This window comes from Talpa occidentalis, unplaced genomic scaffold (genome assembly GCF_014898055.3).
Source record: "Talpa occidentalis isolate TD23 unplaced genomic scaffold, MPIMG_talOcc4v2.1 talOcc4.10, whole genome shotgun sequence".
NCBI lineage: Eukaryota > Metazoa > Chordata > Mammalia > Eulipotyphla > Talpidae > Talpa > Talpa occidentalis.
In genome coordinates, this window is record NW_023600993.1 from 62,102,801 (window position 1) to 62,127,236 (window position 24,436).

The following is a 24,436-nucleotide window of genomic DNA, read 5'->3' on the forward strand; positions in this document are numbered from 1 at the left end:
GAGGGTTTGTGGTTTTCCCAGTTTTAATTTTTCTACCAAATTATCCATCTCTACTCTGCAACTTTGCTTCTGTGAGTTTATATTCTCTTCAATTGAATTCAACTAAAAGGAGATTACAGTGTTCCTTTCCTTTTCTTTCCAGTTGACATATCACTAGAATAAGAAATTGTATAGAGACAACATTGCTCAAGGTGGTGAAAATGGAGGTGATTGGAAATATATCATAAAATAGCTAACAGTATGTAATTTAATATTGGCATCATTCGTTTGAACAAAACTTTAGAAATAAATATTCATGAAGTAAAAATGATAAAATACAGGGTCTCCCTCTTGGCACAAGGTGTTAAGATGCAACCTATGAAGCTATCTTCATCCACTGTGGCATGAGTTCAATCCCCAGCCAGAGAAATACCCATACCACACTGCACAATAGACCACTCCTGACTTAATCGCTGCTTCCCTCAGCAGTGTATTTCAGTCAATTTGCCTGTTCCGTTCCCCACTATGTCTCTGGTGAATCCTCTCAGCCCCCCCCCCGACACCTCTGGCCTATACCCCAGTTCTTGTATGCATAAATAAATAAATCTTTAAAAAAACAGTAATAAAGTACAAATGCTACATAACTTAGTAAAACAAATATGGATTTCTGCCATTCTTTTAGATACTCTATGCTGTATAATTTTTCCCTAATGAATATTTATTGCTTTCATTTTAAGAAAAATGAGACTAAATGGGTATTATTTTTAGTTTAGAAAGAAATAATGCAAATGATTTCATGTTTAAATAAATCTGAGCCAGAAATAATCTTTATTACCTAAATTTCACTGCTGGCTCGCTAACCTCCAAACGCTCAATGTTTCATTCTTCTTTCTTTTTATGGCTGAGGAGAGTGGTCTAGTAGGGTAGCTGATTAAATAATTTGAAAATGGAGTTTTATATGTGAAACTTCCAAGACTCCTAGAAGAGAACTATGATCAACAGCTTATAATTGCTCCAGATTTCAGGCAAGACAAGACTTTCCCACTCAGGAAGATAAAGAGCTTGCAATTCTAAAACACATTCCAATAGCTGATTAGTCTTTTCCGCCTCCTCTTTAACTCCAATGAGGCTTCATATACTCTGTTTCTATGTTCAATAAAAATGATAGCAGATATTGTTTTGTCTTTTTAAGATCTAATATAAAAATTGTATATCTTGATCACTCCATGTGTGGTCCAAGCCATATCAGATTTCTTATACTGAGGTTCAGTATAAGGTGTCTCAGGTCTTTCACACTAAATAGCCTAAGACATTTCTAGATGTTTCCTGTGAGTGTGCACGTTCTGCTTGCATCTGGTGTGTGCTTCTGCTACTCTTTGAAAGAAAGAAAGTTTGAAAGAAAACTTTTTTATACATGGGGAGAGTTTGTGTTTGGCCCCCTCACCTTAGGACTAGGGAAAAAACTATTAGCCCCTAGGTGTGAGAGGACTGAGATTTAACTTTGGCTCATCATATAACTCGTTTTTGAACACTGAAACGTTAGTATACGCATATTTAAAATATACTTATGGTTATCAGGAAGATTACTAGCACACTGGTATACACATACAATAGAATGAGTTTGGTATTTATTATCATTCAATCTCATTTCCCTCAAAGAAGTTGAACAGCCAAATTTTCCTACTTTGGACTAACATTGGTATATTATCCTGCTTTGGGGTTTTATTGGAGATACACTTTCAAATCCTTTTAGTGAATTTATGCCTTTTCCAGGCTGTACAGGCTTCAAAAAGAGAGATTGATACTTGACCTTTATACTACCTAAGTTGACCATGTGGTGCTGTGGACAGGAATAAAATGATTTTTCCCTATTTATTTTACAAAATTAAATTTAATAAGAAATATCACCAATTGATAGTATAGAAGTCAAAATATTTAATTATTTTAAAATTAACAAAAAAAGATAACAACCTATACCATTCAGCCAGTAAATTGTCTCTCCATAGACAAAATCACATAGAAAGCTCTAGTCTAGTCAAAAAGCATAATGGTGAGAATATCATTATTTCTTAATACATTCATATAGATATTAGTTAATTATTGTCAGAAAATCTTTATGAGAAAAACTTTATCACATAATTCACTTTACCGTTTATCTCTTCTTGATCAGATCTTTAAACATTTTCATTTTCTAAAGTGAATTAAAATAGTAGCGTGCAGTATTTATTTTTTTTAAATTTAACATATTTTATTCATGGTAGCAATAATTTTAAAGTTTGTTCAACTAAAGTGGCCTCAAATATTTTGTAGGAAAGCATACTCAAAATTGAGTAAAGAAATGGTTGACTAGAGGCATGTAGTATTTCTTGATATTCCCAAGTAAATTATTGTAAATGATACTCTAAAGTAGTTGTGCAGTTGTGAAAATTTTTGTAGTATTCTTACTTATTGCTTGCATTGCCACATAGTAGAACATTGCACGTATTTCCTGGTATGCAGAATAAAATAACAAAACAATGAGAACACCAGAGAGAATAGCAGACAGAGGCCAGAAAAAGAATGCTAAGATTCACTGGTTGCCTGCCCACCTCCCAGCCCCCCTGTCCAGCCCATGCCTGCTTCCTTGCAAGCCAGCATCCCTGCCTGATATGCCTGTGTAGCCGGTTCCTACATTCAACATTAAAAGGCCTGTAAAGGGTTTCCCTGGAGGCTCAAGGGGTTAAGCACAGCACTATATCCCTGGTGATGCAGGGGTTGAAGTTAGCTCCTGCAAGGAGCTAACCCACATGGCCCAGCAGACCTTGCCTGTCTCTTCCACTGCTCCCATGAGCAGTATATTTCAGTAGATCCACCTGTTCTGCTGCCAACTCTGTCTCTCGTGAATCCTCTCAACCCCCGCACCTCTGGCCTACACTCCAGTTCTTATATGCGTAAATAAAAATAAAACTCTCTCTCTCTTTTTTTTTAAAGAGCTTCAGACACATCCCAGTAATCCTTACTTTGCATCTGCAGCTCTCCAACAGTCCAATATGGATGCCAACTTATTAATTACAGTTGAGTGCTGGGTCTCAGGAGTTCCCGTGTGTCTAGGTCACCAACTATAGGGGGCTCTGCACAGTATTTGGCCTCTTCTTTTCATGGGTTGTACTCACCCATTTATCACTGTAAAAAAATTCAGTTAAAAATTATACTATCCTTTTCCTCTAGATCTTGATCCTAGTGTGTGTTGTGTTAGTATGTTTTCCATCAGCTTTTTTTGGGGGGGAGCAGCTTTGTTTTGCTGAAATCTATTTGTGAGTATCTGTAGAAGGTGAGTTCAGCAGCTTGACTCTGCTGTCATCTTGCTGCACTCTTTGAATATCCCACTTTATAACTGTAAACCCCATCCACTGTTAAAAAGTTCTTTTTTTCTTCGTAAGGATCTCACATGAAAGAACTTGAGATGAAATTTTGTGAAGTTGTAAAGCTTATTGATGTCACCAGCAGACAGAACCAGTTTAGAGTGTTGGGAATCTGGAGAGAGAAGATCATAAGGACTTAATTACTTCCCACCAGGAAATTTGTCAAAAACACAGGAATCCAAACCCTAAACTAAGTTATCAGGGTAAGGCCATTTTTGAGAAAACATAGCAAAAATCTGATGAGGGAGCATGATGCTTTGTCCACTGGACTAAGTTCCAAGCCTTGATAAAGTAAGAGTACCCAAAGTCATGAAGGGAGAGGACTTGATATGTTCTATGGGCTGCATCTCCGCAGCGAAGATACCAAATAGGGACTGCAGTTTGGGGAGCTAGGGTGCCTAGTTCTTGTCTCTTGAGACATTGAGGGTCCCTATTTCATAGAATGATTCAATTCTACCATCAACATTGATGTAAGATTCCTTGCAGGTAGTTTGACTCAAACTGTTTCGCAGGAGACATGGGTATATGTATACAGTGTGTGGCATGGAGTATGTGAAGCTTGTGAAGTCATTTGGTCATAGACTTTCTTTCTTTCTTTCTTTCTTTCTTTCTTTCTTTCTTTCTTTCTTTCTTTCTTTCTTTCTTTCTTTCTTTCTTTCTTTCTTTCTTTCTTTCTTTCTTCTTTCTTTCTTTCTCTCTTTCTCTCTTTCTCTCTTTCTCTCTTTCTCTCTTCTCTCTTTCTCTCTTTCTCTCTTTCTCTCTTCTCTCTTCTCTCTCTCTCTTTCTCTCTTTCTCTCTTTCTCTCTCTCTCTCTCTCTCTCTCTCTCCTTCCTTCCTTCCTTCCTTCCTTCCTTCCTTCCTTCCTTCCTTCCTTCCTTCCTTCCTTCCTTCCTTCCTTCCTTCCTTCCTTCCTTCCTTCCTTCTCTCTCTCTCTTTTCTTTCTTCTCTTTTCTTTCTTTCTTTAAATGTTTATCATTTTTTAAAATTTTTAGAGAATATTTGCTTCCCCCCACCTCCTCAGATTGAGTCCCCATAGAATTTCCTTCCCCAAGGCACCCATGCACCATCACCACAGTCCCCTGTGCTCCTTCCTCCCTCCCTCTGATCCCTCTCCCACCTCCTCCCCTGCAGTATGTCTTTGGTTTATAATTATCTGTGTTTGCTTTGTTGTGTTTTGTACTGTTATTACTTTTTTACCCTGATGTCTTATTTGGTTCCCCTATATTCCTGTTATAAGTGAAACCATCTGATATTTTTCTTTTTCCTTCTGGCTTATTTCACTGAGCATAATTCCTTCTAGCTCCATCCACATTGCTGCAAATGGCATGAGTTTATCTTTTTTGATTGCTGAATAATGTTCCATTGTGTATATATACCATATCTTCTTGATCCAGTCATCTACTTTGGGCATTTGGGTTTCCAGGTTTTACTTATTATAAATAGTGCTGCAATAAACATAGGTATACAGGTGCTTTTTGAATCACTGTTTTTGTGTCCTTTGGGTAGATCCCTAGGAGTGGAATTGCCAGATCATATGGTAGCTCCATTTTTAGTAGACTGAGGAACCTCCAGACAGCTTTCCACAGTGATTGGGCCAGTGTGCACTCCCACCAGCAATGTAGGAGAGTTCTTTTTTCACTGCATCCTCACCAACATTTGTTGTTGCTTGTTTTTTTTGATATGTGCCATTCTTACTGGTGTAAGGTGGTATCTCAGTGTAGTTTTGATTTGCATTTCCCTGATGATAAGGGATGTTGAAAATTTTTTTAATATGCCTGTTGGCCATTTGCATTTCTTCTTTGGAGAAATATCTTTTGAGTTCTTCTGCCCATTTCTTGACTGGATTGTTTATTTTGTTTTTGTTGAGCCTTGTGAGTTCTTTGTATATCTTTGTGATCAGTCCCTTGTCAGTTGACTGGAGTGCAAAGATTTTTTTCCCAATCAGTGGGGTGTCTCTCTGTTTTGGTTAATGTCTCTTTTATTGTACAGAATCATTTCAGTTTGATGTAATCCCAGGTGTTTATCTTTGCCTTCACTATCACTGCTTTGGGTGATGAGTCTTTAAAGATGTTTCTGAGATGTATGTCTTGTTGTGTTTCTCTTTATTTTATTCTATATATTTTATGGTTTCAGGTCTTCTATCCAGTTCTTTTATCCATTTTGAGTTGATTTTTGTACACAGTGAGAGGTGCTGGTCTAGTTTCATTTTTTTTGCATGTGGAGGTCCAGTTTTCCCAGCACCATTTATTGAACAAACAGTCCATGTTCCATTGCATATTCTTTGCTCCTTTGTTAAAGATTAGTTATTCATATAAGTGTGGCTTTGTTTCTGGGCTTTCTATTCAGTTCCATTGGTCTGTGTGTCTGTTTTTGTTCCAATACCAAACTGTTTTAATTATTATGGCTTTGTAGTATAGCTTGAATTTTGGAAGTGTGATGCCTCCTTTTTCATTTGTTTTCATCGGTAGGACTTTGGCTATTTGTGGTTTTATGTGGTTCCATATGAATTTCATATGGAATTTTTTGTTCTATTTCTTTGAAGAATGTCATTGGGGTTTTTATTGGAATAACATTGCTTTTGGGAGGATGGATATTTTAATAATTTTGAATCTTCCAATCCATGAGCAGGGAATGTCTTTCCATTTCTTTGTGTCTTCTCTATTTCTTCTAACAGTATTTTATAATTTTCTTTTATAGGTCTTTCACCTCTTTTGTTAGGTTTATTCCCAAGTATTTGATTTTCTTGGTTTCAATTATAAAAGGGATGGTTTTCTTGATTTCTTCTTCTTCTGATTGATTGTTTATAGGGAGGCTACTGATTTTTGTGTGTTGATTTTGTATCCTGCTACTTTACTGAATTGGTTGATTATTCTGAGTAGTTTTTCTGTGAAGTTTTTAGGGTTTTCTATGTATATTATCATATCATTTGCAAATAGTGATAGTTTTACTTCTTCTTTCCTTATTTGGATTCCTTGTATGTTTTTCTCTTGTCTTATTGCCCTGGCTAGGATCTCCAGTATTATATTGAAGAGCAGTGGTGAGAGAGGACGACCTTGTCTTGTTCTTGATCTTAAAGGAAAGACCTTCAGCTTTTCACCATTGAGAATAATGTTGGCCGTGGGTTTGTTGTATATGGCTTTTATCATGTTAAGTTATGTTCCTTCTCTCCCAAGTATTTCAAGGACTTTCATCATAAATGAATGTTGGACTTTGTCGAATGTTTTCTCAGCATCTATTGATATGATCATATGGTTTTTATTTTTCTTTTTGTTGATGTGTTGGATTACACTTATCGATTTTCATATGTTGAACCATCCTTGTGCACCTGGGATGAATTCTACTTCATCGTGGTGTACTATCCCTTTGATGCATTGTTGGATTCTGTTGGCAAGGATTTTGTTGAGGATTTTTGCATCAGTGTTCATTAGGGAGATTGGCCTGTAATTTTCTTTCTTTTTTTTTTTTTTGTGCTGTCTTTGTTTGGTTTTGGTATTAGTGTAATGTTGGCTTCATAGAACATATTTGGTAGTATTCCTTCTTTTTCAATCTTTTCAAAGAGTTTGTGTAGGGTAGACACTAATTCACTGCTGAACGGTTGGTAGAATTCATTTGTAAAGCCATCTGGGCCTGGGCTTTTGTTTTTGGGGAGTGCTTTGATTACTGCCTCAGTTTTGCTGCTTGTAATTGGTCTGTTTAGTTGTTCTATTTCTTCTTTGCCCAGCTTTAGATGATTATATCATTCTAGGAATTTGTCCATCTCTTCTGGGTTGTTGAATTTGTTTGCATATAAGTGTTCATAGTAATCTCTGATTTTTCTTTGGATTTCTACTGAGTCTGTTGTGATTTCTCCTCTTTCATTTATAATCCTATTTATATGTGTTTTCTTCCATTTTTTCTTCTTCCATTTTTTTCTTTTTCCATTTTTTTCTGGCTAAAGGTTTGTCTATTTTATTTATTTTTTCAAAGAACAAACTTTTGGTTATAATAATCTTTTGAATTGTTTTTTCAGTTTCTGTTTCATTTATTTCTGCTTTGATTTTTATTATTTAATTTATTCTACTGGCTTTAGGGTTTTTTGTTGTTCTTTTTCTAGCTCTTTGAGGTGTGAGATTAGGTTGTTTCTTTGAGTTCTTTCTTGTTTGTGATGTGAGCCGTATTGCTATATATTTTCCTCTTATTACTGCTTTTGCTGAATCCCATACATTCTGGAAAATGGTGTCCTCCTTGTCATTGAACTCCAAGTATTTTTTAAATTTCTTCTTTGATCTCCTAATTAGTCCAGTGGTCTTCCAGTATTGTGGATTTCAAACTCCATGAAGTGGGAGGGTTCCTTGTTTTCTATACATGATTTATTTCTAGCTTGATGCCTTTATGATCGGAGAAGGTATTTGGAATGATTTTGATCTTCACGTATCTGTTGATGTTTGTCTTGTGGCCCAGTATATGCTCAATTCTGGAGAATGATCCATGCGCATTTGAGAAAAATCTGTACTCATATTTTTTTGGGTGTAGTGTCCTATAGATGTCTGTTAAGTTCATGAGTTCTATGCCTTTATTTAGGGCTCTAGTGTCTTTGTTTATTTTTTGTCTCCTTGATCTGTCCATTGGTGAGAGTGGGGTGTTGAAGACTCCCACGATATACATATTTTTTTAATGTCTGTTTTCAGAGCTCATAATAATTGTCTAATAAATTTTGGTGCCCCTTCATTTGGTGAGTATATGTTGATGAGTGTTTTATCTTCCTGATGTATTGTCCCCTTGATCATAATGTAGTGCCCATCTATGTCTCTTTTTAACATTTTTAATTTAAAGTCTATTTCATCTGATATAAGTATGGCTGTTCCTGCCTTCTTTTTTGGTCTATTTGCTTGTAGGATTATTTTCCAACCTTTTACTTTTAGTCTATGTTTATCTTTTCTGGTTAAATGTGTTTCCTTGAGACAGCAGAAGGTTGAATTTTGTTTATTAATCCAGCCTGCTACTGTGTGTCTTTTTATTGATGAGTTTAATCCATTTACATTTAGAGGCAATATTCATATGTTGGTATCTGTGTTTGCCATTATGTTTGTCTTTTTTTGTGATTTTATTCCTTGTTTTGTTCTGTTCTTGTTCATTCCTCTGTAGGTTTTGGCGTAAGTACTTCTTGTAGAATTTTTTGGAGTGGGTGTTTAGTTGTAATGAATTTCTGGAGTTTCTGTTTGTCTGAGAAGGTGCATATTTTTTCTTTGTAGAGCAAGGAGAGCTTTGCAGGGTCAAGTATTCTTGGTTGGCATTTGCTGTCTTGAAGTTTGCTGAATATGTTACTCCATTCTCTTCTTGCCTATAATGTTTCTTCGGAGAAGTCTGAAGTTAACCTGATTGGTTTTCCCTTATAAGTTATTGGTTTCTTCCCCCTTGTCAGGTTCATTATGTCAGGTTCATTATTTTCCTTGTCTTGGACTCTTGCAAGCTTTACTGTTATGTGTCTTGCTGTACTTTTCTTTTCATTGTGGTAATTGGGAGTTCTTCTCACTTCTTGTATGTCTATATTCGTCTCCTTTTTCATGCTTGGGAAGTTATCTTCAATTATCTCTTTGAATAATTTCTCAGTTCTTTTTTCTCTCTCCTCACCTTCTGGAATGCCTATAACTCTTACATTTCTTCTTTTCATGGAGTCTGATAATTGTCTAAGAGTCTCCTTATACTGCTTCATTTGCAGTTCTCTCTCATTTTTCTCTTTTGGGTCTTTAAAATTCTGTATCTTCGATAGTACTGATCCGTTCTTCCATTCCATTGATTCTATTTTCATTGATTTTCCTGGAGTTCTTTATCTCCTCTAGCAATCTTTTAATCTCCTATGTTTCTTTTCTTTCCTTTCTTAAGGTCTCAATTTCATTCTTCAATTCAGTGATTATTTGTCTCAAATCATTTTTTTCCTTTTCATTTTCTTTCTGCTTTTTATTCATGATGATCATTAATTCTCTATCTGATAGGCTGAGAAGTTCTTCCATGTCATTGTTGAGCTCTGGTGACTATATTTCTTTTTGTGGTGTGTCCTCCTGCGGGCTTGCTTGTTTATATTTTTTCTTCTCCCTTTTGTTTGCTTTCTAATTAGTTCTATGCATTTGGAGTTGTGACACTGGTGTTTGCAGGCATCTCTCCCGAGTGCTCCTTTAGGGTTGTCGGAAAGTGTTTACCAGACTGAGACCAGCACTGGTAGGCCAAAATTCCACCAGGGTGTTGATGCTGTGTTTCTGGGCACTGTCTCTTACAGTCCCCCCCCTCAGTATTTACTCAGTTCCAACAGGGAATCAGCTTGTTGGTGATTTAGTTATGGTCACAAGGTGGTGCCAAAGACCCATACTTGCTGACCTGTGCTTTTCCCCAGTGGTTCTCTGAGGAAACAGTGGGGAGGCAGAGGGGAGCACCTCAGCACAGGGGCTGTTATTCAAGCTGGGTGCTGTGGTGTTCACCCAGTGCTGTGCCCGCAGCTGTATGGATCCTGCCTGAATTCTGCAATCCAGGTCTCAGTTTCAGGGCTATCAGATCCAAAACGCTGGCTGTCACCCTATGCAGTGGCCGCTGCTATGGTGAGTCCCATGCCCCGTATCCTGTGCCTGGCATTCAGTTCCAGGATGGGGTCTTCCTCCATGCCTTACTTCCCTCCTTACCCCTGCTTGCATGGCCCACCCTCTCTCAGAGTCTGAGGGTGTTTTGGGATCCCTGGTTTCCAACTATCAGGGTGTTAGTGATTTTTTTCTGGTCGGTAGGTGGTGCCAGAGATCTTTCCTAGTGTCCTTCCAGAACTGTTTTTTTCCCCAGTGGGTCTGGGGGGAACAGAGTGGGAGTGGCATGGAGAGACTCAACGGCGTGGGGGTGCTGTGTCTGCTCTGTGCCCCACCATCCTGGGGATCTCACACTCTGAATTCCGTGCCCTGGGTCTCAGTTCCGAAGCCCTCAGGTCCAAGATGCAGGCTGTTGCCCAGTTCAGTGTCTGCAAAAATGGCGCCTTTTGCATCCCGCTCCCATGTCTAGGCGCCTGGTTTCTGATTACTCAGTGAGGGACATTCACCTCAATGAGGGCTCCCATGTGAATCTCCCCACAAGCCTAGGTTGCAGGTGCATATGCTTTCTAGTACGCCTTTTTTCTCTACAAGCTTCATGGCTGGCCTTGGTCTATTTGTAGGTCTCCTTGGAGTCCTTGTTTTTTTCTAATGGTGCCTGGAGCCATTCGCTCACCTCTGTGGCAATTCCTGCACTGTTCTCCACAGTTCCAGTTCACAGGGTGCAGTGCCTAAATACTTCCTTTCTACTCACAGTCCTGCTTGATGTGTAGTTTGTTCCTGTTGGTTTTTTTTTTTTTTCTCCTTCTGTTGGTCAGAGAGTGCCAACTTTGTGGGTGGGGTTGGGTAGCATTTTTCTGAGCTTTCCTCCATTGTAGTCCTCTTTTATGGCAACTTTCTTCTTCAGGCAGTTTGCCAGAGTTGCCTGTTTAGCTTCCTTGTCCCAGTTCTCTCAGGTACCTGCCGCTTTTCCTCCCTATTAACTTTATTTTAATGGGAGGACTAACTCGCAGGGTTTCCCCACCACCATCTTGATTCTCTCCACCAGACATTAATTTTTTAGAACAGTTTTGATTTATGTTTCCATTCCCTTGCTTGTGATTGGTTTGTTCCCCTTTTCTATTTCTTACCTATACAGTCTTGGATATTGCATAATTCTAATAATTATTTCATTTCATCTAGGTTGTTGACTTTGTTTCCCAATAGATATATATAGTAGTCTCTTATTATCATCTGAATTTCTGTATTGTTTGTGGTAAATTCCCTTTCATTTTTAATCCTGTATGTTTTATTTTTCTAGCTTTTCATTGAGACTAGCTAGAGGTTGTCATGTTTTGTTCATGTTTTCAAAGAACCAGCTTTTGGTTTCATTGATCCTTTGGCTTGTCTTTTTGATTTCTGTTTCATTTACTTCTGCTCTAATTTTTAGTTTTTCCTTCTTTCCACTGACTCTGTTGCTATTTTTATTATTTTTCTTGTTCCTCAAGATGAGAGATTAGGTTATTTATTTGAACTCCCTTTTGTTTCTTGATGTGGTTCTCTATTACCATAAACTTTCCTCTTAGTACTGTTTGTATCTTTGTCTTAGAATTTCTGGAAGACTGTGTTCTCTTTATTATTTTTCTCAAGGTTTTCATTCCTTCTTTGATTTCTTCATTGACCCAGTGGTTCTTCAGTAGTGTGTTGTTTTTTCTCCATGTATTAGTGTTTGCCTGCTTTCTTTTTTATTTGATTTCTAGTTTGATAACTTTATGGTCCAAGATGATGATTGAAATGATTTTAATCTTACTGATAGTGGGCCTCACCTGGTGGTGCAGTGGTTGAGCGCTGGGCTGCAAAGCTGCCCGCAGCCTCTACAGGGCCAGTTTTATCCCTGGCCTCCAGCGAGGGTCCCACATGGTACGACAGACACCTCCTGCCACGCCCAATTCTCCCCTCAGCAGTGTATTTCATCACTCTGCCTGTTCTGTTCCCCGCTCTGGCTCTGGTGAATTTTCTCACCCTCGCACGCTTCTGACTGTACCCAGTGCTTGTATAAATAAATAAATAAATAAATAAATCTTAAAAAAAAAAAAAACTTATTGATAGTTTTATTGTGGACCAATATGTGATTAATCCTGAAGAGTGGTCCATTTTCTTTTCAGAAAATATGGAGTCTACAGCATGCTACAGATACCTCTTTTTCCTGCAACTAGTGGAGATGATGTTGTTCCTAAAGTCTTAGGATACTTTGTAATCTAAATGCATTGTACCTTGATTTTGCCAGCAAAACTGGATGATGTATGTGAGATTTTGATAATATCCAGAGAAATCAGCAAAGAAGAGCTAGGTTGATTGTATTAAGATGCAATTTCAGTTAAGAGAACTTCATGTGTATAGCAGACTATGAGTGACTGAGATTGAATGTTTCACAGAAGCCTCTACCAATTGTCATTTGTCTGTTAAGGTCCCAACTTCATCTCTGTTCTGGTCTCATTTCTAGACCACATCTTGCCATCCCTACCATTTTCTTTCTGAAGAATTGACAGTCTTTCTGTCACCTGTGTTTCCAGGGTCAATGGGCATGTCTATCTCTGGGTTTCTGACTACAGGCTTCTCTTCTGCCAATATTTCTTTTCCTCTACAGAGCCTTCCTGGTGGTGCAAGGAGTTAAGATGCTGCCTGTGAAGCTATCCATAGCCACTGTAGCATGAGTTCGATCCCCAGCCACATGGCACAACAGACCTCTCCTGTGTAACCCCTGTCCATTTTGTGCTCATGGAACAGCCTGCCTCACTTCCTAATTCTATTTTTGTCTTGAAAATGAAAACTCCAGGTGGATCATTTTATAAATAGGGGAGATTTTCTCCCAAGAGGCATTCTCTTCCCTTTTTGCACAGTGGAGATAGTTTTTCAGAGTTCTATTTATTTGTTGAGCTATGTGAATTCCCTGTCTTACAATTACTCTCGTCAGCTTGGCATTTCACTACCTCTGAGATATTCAAAACAGGGTATCCCATGTTCTATTCCATTCCTTTACCATTTAAAAAAAATAGAGTCTAGTAGTAGACTAACTAAAATCAAACAGGGTCCAACTGTTTGCTTTTATTTATTATATCCTTCAAATAACAACTATTAAAAATCAAACAGGGTCCAACTGTTTGCTTTTATTTATTATATCCTTCAAATAACAACTATTAAAATGTAAAAAAAAAAGCCTGCTGAAAGTGTGTAGTAGGGAAAGAAGAGTGGGAGTATTAGACACAAAATAAAAATTCTATTAAAAGATTGAATTTTTCAGATGGCACTTTGCAAGTTGTCATTTATCTGTTAAGGTCCCACCCACAACTTATAACTCAAGTGTCATTTCTTTAAGACTTTTAGCGAGGGACCATGGGACACAGCACACATGGAATTCTTTTTTTTTTTTTTAAGATTTATTTTTTTATTTATACAATAGGTGGGGTACAGGTCATAGGCATGGGAGGGCGACAGGATTCACCAGAGACAGATTGGGGAGCAGAACAGGCAGATCTACTGAAATGCACTGCTGAGGAGAGCAATGGGCACAACAGGAGACATCTGCCATGCCAAGTGGGAATCTCCCTGGCCGGCCAGGAATCGAACCAGCACTGCAGATGCTGCGGACAGCTTCACATTGCTGCGCTTAACCCAGTGTGCCACTGGGGAGGTCCCACAGATGAATTTCTTAAGTGCCTTCAGAGCCTCCCCGGCGGCACAGGCTGTTGAGCGCAGCGCTGTGAAGCTGTCCGCAGCCTCTGCAGTCCTGGTTCGATCCCGGCCGGCTTTGGAGATACCCACATGGCAAGCAGACCTCTCTTGTCTCACCCACTGCTCCTCTCAGCAGTGTATTTCAGTCAGTCTGCCCACTCTGTCTCACTCTCCAGTGCCTCTGACCTGTACCCTGGTTCTTATATAAATATATATATATATTTTTTAAAGTAGAGCCTTCAAAGGATGGTGGTTGCTGCTCTACTATAGTCAACATATGCATTATAGACACAGGATAATAACTGAAACTGTAGAAGGGAGGAAGATACAAATTAGTGATTGAAGTATTTATGCACTAACACATTAACCACTCACCACATTTACTAACCACTCAAAATATAGCTACTCCCGAGATGTAAGGGTAAACTACACACCAGATGACAAAGATTCAGTACAAAAAAAGGGTAAAAATATGTCATCATTTTTTTTATACCCGATCACTTTTTAAAGAAATTATAGTTTGGATATTTCCATTAAGCAAAAATATTAGAATATATTCCACCTATTATTTCTACCTGTTTAAGGTTATGACTAGAAAGTTTAAAATTGCATATGTGGTTAAAATTACTTTTCCACTGGGTGGCACTGGACTACATGATCACAGGATTTTAGGGAGAGAGAAGTTAGAGTTAAGCGCATGAAACACTAAGTGCATGAAACATGAAGTGCATGAAACACTAAGTAACTCACATATTTCCAGGCTGTGGGAATTCATTGATTTTAGAATAAAGGAATAAATTAGAATGCCAAGGAAATATTAATCTACTGACAGTCATATTTCAATTTTCAATTTTTTATTCATGGTAAAATATTGCTCAAATCCTTAATAAAATTAATTTTATAACTTTCCATTTGAAATTTTGCCAAAGGAATAAAAATGACTTATGCCATCATGTTCATTTGCTCATTTTTTGGTCCATCTTAGTCATATTAATTAACCTGATTTTCCTTTATTGAAAGCATTATTTCAATCATATATGTTGGAAAAATTGCATAGTGAACATTTTTTGGCAATTCTTACCCAATTGTCAAGAAAGAAAGTGATTCTTACTCTTTAATAACTCATGGGGCTGTCTTGCAGTCCTTGTCTGTACAGTATACATGCAAGGAACTTTAGAAGTAAAATGTGTTACAGTGACATTCTCTGGCTTATCATAAGTTAGCATATTGAATGTTTCCAAAATTTAGCCCAAATTTGAGTTCTCTGACACAGATTTTTTTTTGAGATGAAGTGTCATACCTTAAAAATAATTCTTTATTTAAGTATTAATATCAAATGGCAAGTTTCATTAAATTTCAGTAAATGATTTCAGTAAATGATTGAGACATTTAAGTGTTCTTCATCATTTGTTTCTCTGCTTTTGAGCTTTTATTTAAATTATAATTATTATAGTTTGGGACCATGGGAATCTGTGTTTAATTCTGATCCATTGCTGAACAATACCATTTCACCCAATCCTTCCAGATGATACCTAGAACAAACGTGACAAGTTACATAATAACTTCAATATGATTTTATAAACTAATTATTAGAATTATAACATTTTGAATCTTTATTATATAGAAAGATTCGATTTGAAAACTGCTATGTATATCTATCCACTTTCATTTCACTCAGTAATATATGCTTATATTTGCATAAACTATGTATATTTTCCACTGAATTATATTTGTATTTTAAATTTTCCAAAATTTTCAAATTTTTGTTAATGTGAAATTCATATTGCTTTAATAAAGAACAGTTATTTAACATTTATTTTGTATATGACCTCATTACTGAGCTCTCAATTTTACTATGAATTTTTATGTTCATTCTTCCATTATGCATCATAAATCTATAATGATTGTTCTTTATTTCAGTATTTATGATTCTTATTTTTTGTTTAAATATTTATTTATTTATTTATTTATGCATACAAGAACTGGGGGTGTACAGGCCAGACGTGCAAGAGGTGAGAGGAATTACCAGAGACAGAGTGGGGAGCAGAACAGGCAGACTGACCAAAATATACTGCTGAGGGAAGCAGCGGGCAACACAGGAGAGGTCTGCTGTGCCATGTGGCTTGCTCCTTGGCCAGCTGGGGATCAAACTCATGCTGCATAGGCTGTGGATAGTATCACAGTGCTGCGCTTAACCCGTTGCACCACCAGGGAGGTCCTATTTATGACTCTTATTTCTATTGACTTCTGATAGACTATTTTATTAATTATCATATCATGGTCACAATAAATTATGACTTCAGGGGCCTCCTTGGTGGCCTATGGCTTAGGTCTCAGTGATATCACTGCTATGATCTCAGTTTAATACCCTCCCAGGGAGCTAAACCACATATGGCACAATAGACCACTCCTGTCTCACCTGATTCCCCTTAGCAGTCTGTTTCAGTAAATATGCCTATTCTGTTTCCCATTTTGCCTCTGGTGAATCCTGTCACCCTCACATCTCTGGTCTACACCCCAGTTCTCCTATGCATAAATAAATGAATAACTAAATAAATCTTTTAAAAAATAATAAATTACAACTTCAATACATTGCTAAAACAAATTCACTCAAATTATAGCAATTTTTCTTGCATACAACTTTGAAGATACTGGGCCACCTTGGTGGTCAGGGTGTTGAGCACAGTGCTATGAAGCTGTCAGTGGCCTTTGTAAGGCTTGAGTTTGATCCCAGGTCAGCTGGGGAGCAACCCACCTGGTGCGGTCGACTTTCCTGCCTTGCCCACTGCTCATCTCAGCAGTCTTTTCCAGTACATCTGCTTGCTCTGCTCCCTGCTTTCTCTGGTGAGTCTTCTCACCCCCTGCAACTCTGGCCTGTACCCCACTTCTTAAAAAAAAAAAACACAACTTTGAAGATACTGTGTTGTTTGAATTGCTTCAGTTGCATTTAAAGTTAACTATATTTTGTATTTATAAAAATGATGAAAGACATTAAACTGTGATTTTTAATTCATTTTCATAACTTTTTTGGTAAATTTTAAAGCACTTGTAAACATCTTCAGTATAGACTTACTGTTTCCTGTCATGTATTTATATTCAATTTTTCCTTCTTAGTGAAATACTTCTGTACTTTTTATGGCTATTTAAAAATTTGATTATTATTTACTTGATAATTATATTTTATATAATATCAATTTCATATTTCCCTACATTAGCTTGTTTTAATGAGTATATATTGTTGGATTTTATTGAAATGAATAATTTCCATTTTTATAGTTTTGTTGAAACGTATATGATATGAAACAAACTGCATACATTTAATCTGAAGAGTTGATGTTTGGACATATGCGTATATCTACGATAGCATCACCACAGTCAAGATATCCAACACCTATAAAACATTCTTTGTATCCTTTTTCTTTTTTCCTCTTTTTCCTGTTGACCCAATTTAAATGGATCTATCTTCTTCTTTTTTTTAAAGGAATTTTTTTTCAAGATTTATTTATTTATTTATACAAGCACTGGGTATAGTCAGAAGCGCGGTAGGGTGAGAAGATTCACCAGATCCAGAGTGGGGAACAGAATAGGCAGACTGAAGAAAGACACTGCTGAGGGGAGCAGTGGGTGAGAGAGGAGAGGTTTGTCACGCCATGTGGGACCCCTGCCGGTGGCCGGGGATCTAACAGGCACTGCAGAGGCTGCTGGCAGCTTCACAGCCCAGCGCTCAACCACTGCGCCACCAGGGGAGTCCCAGATCTATCTTCTTAAACAATTTTTAAATACCAACCCAATATCGGTAGCTGCAGGCATAATAGAGCTCTAGAATACATTTTTATCTTGTATAACTGTAATTTTGCACACATTGAACAACTCCTCATTTCTCCTCTCCCATTCCCATCATCTTATTTTCTTTCTCTGTAATTTGATTATATGTCTCATATAAGTGAAGTCACACAATATTTGTCCTTTTTTGACTGACTTATTTTAACTCTCCTTAATGTCACCTTAAACTTGTAAGGATGACCATATATATATACATAAATATATGTACAACATAAATATATATATTTACTGTCATTTTTTTTATTTCCCATTTTATAAGTGTTGGCAAGGTTGTGGGAAAATTAAAAACCTTGTGCACTCTTGGGAATGTAAAATGCTGCAAGCACTCTGGAAAACATTTCAAGGTTCCTCAAAAAATTAAAAATAGAACTACTGTGTGATCTAGAAATACTACTTCTTTGTATATAACCAAAATAATTGAAATCAGGGTCTCAAAGAGTTATTTGCAGTCCTCCCCTTGTTAATTGAATATTTATGCACAATAGTGAAGACATAGAAATGACCTGAACATCTGTCAGTGGATGAATGAATTGTGGTATATACCTACAATGGGATATGAGCTATTAGTTTTTTTTTTTATATATATCGTTCGTCTATATCCTTAAATTTCTTATCTTTTTTTTTTAAGATTTATTTATACAAGAACCAGGGTACAGACCAGATGCACGGGAGGGTGAGAGGATTCACCAGAGACAGAGTGGGGAACAGAACAGGCAGACTGACGAAATACACTGCTGAGGGGAGCAACGGGCGAGACAGGAGAGGTCTGCCACACCATGTGGGACCCTCACCGGCCAGCAGGGATCAAACTGGCACTGCAGAGGCTGCGGACAGCTTCACAGTGCAGTGCTCAACTGCTGCGCCACCGGGGAGGCCCATGAAAGTAAAGTTTTATCCAAGAACTATACTTTGTGTTGGTATACCTGCAACTTGATTTCATATTGTCACTTCCAAATATTAATGCTTACTGGAAAATATAGGGGGTTCATGTGAAGTAATAACTCCTAAACTTGTTTTCTGATTCCACCACTGATCATTCAAATTCAGAATTTTACTAAGATTTGCTTTCAAAATTCAACAGAAAAATACAACATAGTCCCGTTGGTGCCAACCTCAGAAGTAAAAGTTGATGTTTAGCATTCCCTTTCTTAGTTTCAGACTTCATGCAGGAAGTCATCCTATTTTTTACTTTAATTCTTAATTTCAACTATTGTGTGTAATGGGAGAAGAAGAAAATTAGGCAAAGTTTTACCCAATTCAAACCTCTTTTGCATTAGCACCTCATATTAGTATTTTTATATAACTGGACTTCTAGAAGCAATTAAGTTATTTTGTGGTCATGACCTCTGGGCATCAAATTATCGTAGAGTGATCATATCAGTTTCTCTGGTTCCTAGAATCCTCACTGGTGAGCTCAGGTTTGGCTGCACAACTAGAGCAAACCACATCAACATCACTTGCTAGAATATTTAGGTGTATATATTTTTTTTAAGATTTATTTTTATTTATACAAGAACCGGGGTACAGGCCAGATGCGCAGGAGAGTAAGAGGATTCACCAGAGACAAAGCGGGGAACAGAACAGGCAGAAGGACTGAAATACACTGCTGAGGGGAGCAGCAGGGGAGACAGGAGAGTCTGCTCACCATGTGGGTTGCTCCGAGGCCGGCGGGGATCGAACCAGCACTGCAGAGGCTGCGGACAACTTAACAGTGCTGCGCTCAACTGCCTGCCCACCAGGGAGGACCATTTAGGTGTAGATTTTGGTCTCAGCCTGAGCTCACATGTTTTATTGCATGTGTCAGAAGTATATAAAACATGATAATCAATTTTTCACCTTTTTTTAAAGATTTTTTTTTTATTTATTCATGTATACAAGAACCAAGGTATAGGCAGATATACAGGAGGGTGAGAGGATTCTCCAGAGACAGAGTGGGGAATAGAACAGGCAGACTGACTGAAATACACTTCTGAGGGGAGCGGCGGGCAAGACAGGAAAGGTCTGCCATGCCACGTGGGTATCCCCCCCCACCCCGCCAGCTGGGATGGAACCTGCACTGCAGAGGCTGTGGACAACCTCACAATGCTATGCTCAACCACCTGTGCCACCAGGGAGGCCCAAATTTTTCACCATTTGCTATGACATCAAAATGTATTCTAACGGAAGAATAGAGAAGGATAATTAGATACATAGGAAAAAAAAAAAAAACAGAAGTGAGAATAGGAAAGAGGAAGTTGGTATGCTCTTTCTTGCTATTCAGTTCCCAAGATAGTAAGGTACTAGTATAAGAAGGTAATTTTATATATATATATATATAAAATTATATAAAATTTATATATATAATTATATATATAAAATTATATAAAATATATATGTGTGTATATATATGTGTGTGTTTGTGCGTGTGTGTGTATACATATATATAATAAAGTAATTAGTATAATAAATTCCTCCATTATACATATGTAAATTCAATTGGCTTAAGTCCAATTATAGATACATATACCTCTATTTGTTTCATGTCAGACTTCCTGAAATCTGACCTTCATGGCACTGCCCTCAGTCCAGCAATAATGAGGTCTTCTCTAACATCTTTGGAATGTTTTGGTGACTGAAAGATCTGTGAAAATATTAACATAGTAGAATACCATAACTACTGTAACATGTAATATGGGCTTAAATATTATTATCATTCATAAAATAATTACATCCACAAAAAGTCAATATCTCCCAGAATACTACTTCAATGCACCAAGACTTGTATGTTTCCCTCATTATGGGATTAAAGTTAACCCAACACTATACATAATAAGTCCAGAAGGGCCAAGGGAAGGAATGAGGTTCAAGAAAACTCTCCATTTCTATTGGCCTTTCAGCTAAGCACCTCTGAAATATTTATATATAATGCACTGAAACACCTACATTATTAGAATTATGCTTAACAATGTGCAGTTGAAGGACTTCTGATACCTGAATGTACAATCCACTCTCAGACGAAATGACTCAAATCTTTATTTCCATGCATTTATTTTATGCCACCATGTCCTTAACTGCTTACTACAAGAGATGTGGTCCTTGTAAATATATTATTTAATTTGTCAGCCACATATTTTTTATTTTTCATCTACCAATTCTTTTGAACTTGCAGAGAACTTGTCTTTTATCCCAATAAATATAATTTTTAAGTTAAAATCTCTTTAAGACATTCAGTTTTTAGAAATATAACTTCGTATTTTAGATTACTGGAGTGTTAGTGTGGAAATAGGAACAAGTCTGTATGAACCTAATCACCTTAATCATATTTTAATTTGGAATTTGGAAATGATCATATTCATTCTATAGGACTGTTGAGTATATTGAATGAGTTTACTATGTAAATGTTATTGTAAAGTCCTGCAAGTCAGCTTCTTTTTCCTTTGCTTTGTGGGAAACATTTCTGGCAGCCAGGGATGTAAATTTCAGGTCAATTTTCTTTGTTAGTAGTAGTGTCTATGTCAGCATAGTCCTGATGGACACCTATAATTTTCCCTGAAGTGGCACAAGGCAATCATAATACCTTGATTTCGTTAAAATGTTATGGGCATGCTATTTATAAGATGCAAGTCAGACTAGTGAGCAACATTTTAATTCCATGAGTACTAATGGAAGGATAGTTTAATTGCTCTTAAAAATTTAATCTTTTGACTTGGGGACTTGGCGGGACCTAAAGCAGAGGTGCAGGGTAAATAAAAAGCATGAGGCTTTTCCACCCTCCTGCCATTAGATTAGATGCATTACTGATGGCATGCACCTGGAGTAGGGCATGGGCATACACAGGTGGGTTCACCTGGGCTGAGATGGGGATTATAAGGGTGGTGTCATGAAATGGAACTACCAGAAAGAGAACGAGAGCAGAACCAGCAGAGAAGCAGAGACTACAAGAGAACACGAGAGAGCCCAGTGAAGACTGAATATACACCAGGGGCTAGAAGGCCTGCCATCCTTATGGCTCCCCAGCACCCCTACCTGCCATGTACCTGGTAAAATGGCGATAAAATACTGAAAAAGCTACCGAGGGCTCCAGGACTCCTTCAACCATCTGCTCGGGTCATAGAAAATCTGCACTGTGCCCTTCCTGCCTCCGCAAGAGGTTAGTGTCTTGTTTAAATAAAAGTTTTGCTTAATGCCCAAATTTAGAGACAGTGAATTTGTGTTTTAGGGGTTCATAAAATCTTATTTAGTGACATCTGCACTTTGACATTGGGTTTTTTCCCCAGGATTTTAAGCAGTACAATAATGGGTTAAAGGACAGTGTCCAATAGAGGACAAGTCATTGTCTGTGCATTTTCACCATGTGTACAATTGCAAGACCACTCAAGCTCAGGGACTACAATGAGATACCATCTTACACCAGTGAGAATGGCACATATTAAAAAAAACTAGCAACAACAAATGTTGGCGAGGTTGTGGAGAAAAAGGAGCTCTCCTGCACTGTTGGTGGGAGTGCAAACTGATTCAACCACTATGGAGAGCTGTGTGGAGATTTCTGCACCTACTAAACATAGAGCTTCCATATGTTCCCGCAACTCCACTCCTAGGTATTTACCCAAAGGACACAGAAACATCAATTCAAAAGAGCACCTGCACCCCTATGTTTATAGCAGCACTGTTTACAATAGCTAAGCTTTGGAAACAGCCCAAATGCCCAAAAATAGATGACTGGATCAAGAAGATGTGGTACATATACACCATGGAATATTACTCAGCATTCAGAAAAGATAAACACATGCAATTTGCAGCAACATGGATGGAGCTGGAAGGGATCATGCTCAGCGAAATAAGCCAGAAAGAAAAAGAAAAATACTGGATGGTGTCACTCATAGCAGGAATCTAGAAAACTTAAATAAGAGACCAGGAAAAAGAATAACTATAAGAAAGTAAAAATCAAAATCAACAAACAACTATGAACCAGAGACACTCTATGGGGGTTGGGGGGTGGGGTGGGATAGGGATTGGGGTCAAAATAAGGGGGTCGCAATTGTATGGGGAATATAAAAATAAAAAAATTTATATATTAAAAAAATAAAAACTGTATGTACTGGAACAAAAAACAGATGAACAGACCAGTGGATTCAAATAGAAAACCAAGAAATAAATCCACATTTTTTATGGACAACTAATCTTTAACAAAGGTGCAAAGAATATGCAATGGGACAAGGACAGTTTGTTCAATAAATGGTGCTTGGAAAACTGGACTGCTACATGCCAAAAAAAAAAAAAAAGGTGAAGCTAGAGTACTAACTCACACCATGTAAAAAAAAAAAAAACTTAAAATGGATAAAATACTTGGACATAAGAACTGAAACCATAAAATATATAGAAGAAAATATAGGCAAACATTTCATGACATACATTTCAGTAACATATTTAAATACATATCCCTCAAAGCAAAAAAAGTGAAAGAAAAGATGAAAACTGGGACTTCATCAACTTAAAAAGCTTCTGTACAGCAAAAGAAAAATTATCCAAAACAAATAGACACCCTACTGATTGGGGGGAAAAATTGCATTTAATACTGCTGATCACAAAGAGCCACAAAGAACTCACACAACTCACCAAAAACAAAGTAAACAATCCAGTTAATAGATGGGCAGAAGAGCTAAAAGGACAGAAGAGCTAAAAGGACACTTCTCCAAAGAGGACATGCAAATGGCCAACAGGTATATGAAAAAATGTTCAATATCACTTGAAATCAGGGAAATGCAAAAAAAAAAAAAAAAAAGCAATGAGGTACCACTTTACACCAGTGAAAATGACACATAATAAAAAAACAGGAAACAACAAATGCTGGCAAGGTTGTGGAGAAAAAGGAACTTTCCCTTCACTGCATGTGTGAATGCAAACTGATCCAACCACTATGGAAAGCTGCATGGAGGTTCCTCAGAGTACTAAAAGCTCTCACATGACCCAGCGATTCCACCCCTAGGAATCTATTCAAAGGACACAAAAACATTAATTCAAAATGATACCTGCACTCCTATGTTTACTGCAGCACTATTTATAATAGGTAAGATATGGAAACAACCCAAATACCCCAGAACAGATGACTGGATCAAGAAGATGTGGTATAGGGGGAGTCCCTGGTGGTGCAAGGGGTTAAGCACTGCACTATGAAGCAATCCAAAGCCTCTGCAGCATGAGTTCAATCCCAAGCCGGACAGGGAGAAACCCGCATGGCACAGAAGACCTCTCCTGACTCACCTGCTGCTCCCCTCAGCAGTGTATTTCAGTCAGTCTGCCTGTTCTGTTCCCCCCTCTGTCTCTGATGAATCTTCTGATCCCCCACATCTCTGGCTTTTACCCCAGCTCTTGTATGCATGAATAAATAAGTCTTAAAAAAAAGATGTGGTAGATATACATAATGGAATGCTATTCAGCACTCAAAAATATAAACTCATGCCATTCGCAGCAACATTGATGGAGATGGAAGGGATGATGCTCAGTGAAACAAGCCAGAATGAAAAAGAAAAATATTGGTTGGTTTCACTTGTAGGAGGAAGGTAGGGGAATCAAATAATTGACTGGGAAAAATAGTTATAATAAATTTAAAAAATAATAATAAACAGGCAACTATTAATCAGAGACATTCTGCAGGGGAGGGGAAGGGAGAGGGAAAAGAATGAAATAGGTATGGGTTTACATATATATATATATATATATATATATATATATATATATACATACATATAGAGAGAGATGTGTTAAAATGTAATAAATGAGAGTGAACAATTTTATGTTTTTGTAAAATTTTACTTATTGAATCTACAATGAAGGAAGTTTGGTTGAAATTGTTAACTGTATCAGTAATATATGTAGGAGCTCCACTGGCAAATTTGTGGCTATGTAAGTATTGCCAATACATGTAACTAAGAATGAAATTTCTTGCATAAATTTGTATTTATATTTAACTTTAGAAAAAAA